The sequence below is a fragment of the Cyprinodon tularosa genome, unplaced genomic scaffold (genome assembly GCF_016077235.1).
Source record: "Cyprinodon tularosa strain WSP-4 unplaced genomic scaffold, ASM1607723v1 ctg441, whole genome shotgun sequence".
NCBI lineage: Eukaryota > Metazoa > Chordata > Actinopteri > Cyprinodontiformes > Cyprinodontidae > Cyprinodon > Cyprinodon tularosa.
In genome coordinates this window covers 639,757-641,000 of record NW_024039165.1, presented here as the reverse complement: position 1 = coordinate 641,000, position 1,244 = coordinate 639,757, and the positions used below count along the sequence as shown (strand labels likewise).

The window sequence follows — 1,244 nt, the reverse complement described above, 5'->3', positions numbered from 1 at the left end:
CCTCATATATAGAGGAAACAAGCATTTTGTCACTGAACCAGGCAAAAAAACAACAACACACTTACCACACCTCATTGTTATGGACCTCCAATCTGCATGTGACTTGAGCTGTGCAGCATGGACGTTCCCGAACAAATTAATGTGATGCTTATCCCCTTACTAGCTTTGGACTGAGAAGGCCTTTCAGATGAAGAGTGAAAAGTTCTCAAACAGCAAAATTCAATTGCAGGAGTTCCCTTTTCCTTTTGTGGAGTTACCAAGACCTGCATGACAGTCGAAGCTCTCCAGGAAATTTTCTGAGACTTGTGTCCTTAACCAATGACAGACTCTTTGTACTGCATCGTCTTCCTTCTGTTTTGGAATTTAAACAACCAAGAAGTGATGTTAAGCTCCATCTGCATGAAGTGTGTGATTTGGTGATTGAGCAGAGGACTGTGAGCAAGCACAAATTGATTTCAGACAAAAGAGGAAGACAGATGAAGTCGTCACACTTGTTATCTAATGGGCTATTTGCCTTACCCCAGCCAAAAGCTTACCATGGTCGTGTAAGAGCACGAATTATTGTTCCTGTCAAGCTAAAACAAATGCCAAGTGGGAGGGTGAAAGTCACAGCCTTCAGGTTGTGAGAGCTATGCGCTGCGTAGTGCAGCAAGAATCCCCAAAAGGTCTGGATGTACAGTGAGTCCACGGTGCACCCAGAGTTTTCAGACGGTGACTCGTCGTGCGCACAGGAATCACACGTACTGCTATTCACATTGTGGGACAGCTGTTGTTCCTGCCCCAGTGGCCTAATGGATAAGGCACTGGCCTCCTAAGCCAGGGATTGTGGGTTTGAGTCCCATCTGGGGTGCACACAGGTACCATGGAAACCTGCCAGTCATATGACACTACCAACTGCTACTAATTGTCCTAACACCAAAGCCAGTGTTCAGCTTTTGCCTGCTCCTCTTAGCATGGGCTCATGTTGGCGGCAGTACTTTGACTTTCACATGTTTTAATAAGGTTCTCTGGTAGTTACATTAGTGCCCATCAGTACTTTAACATTTCCTTTGTCTGTGCTCGACTGTACATAAATAAAATGCCCTTCGGTTAACATCCTATATGTCAGCGGCATTACAAGATTCTTTTAAGTAAGACCGCGCCACAATTCTTCTGAGGCCTTTTCTAAAAGCCTTTACATATATACAGTTCAATGCATGTATGTAAGTCAGAGTTTTCTGACTTACTCTACTGCTGTAGACTCA

The 1,244-nt window shown here is 44.3% G+C and overlaps 1 non-coding gene across 1 annotated transcript; it reads left to right on the top strand.

Moving 5' to 3' along the window:
• The first annotated feature begins 777 nt into the window (after positions 1–777).
• trnar-ccu lies at positions 778–850 on the top strand. The gene has a single exon. It is a non-coding gene; the product is annotated as a tRNA-Arg (tRNA).
• The last annotated feature ends 394 nt before the right edge of the window (positions 851–1,244 follow it).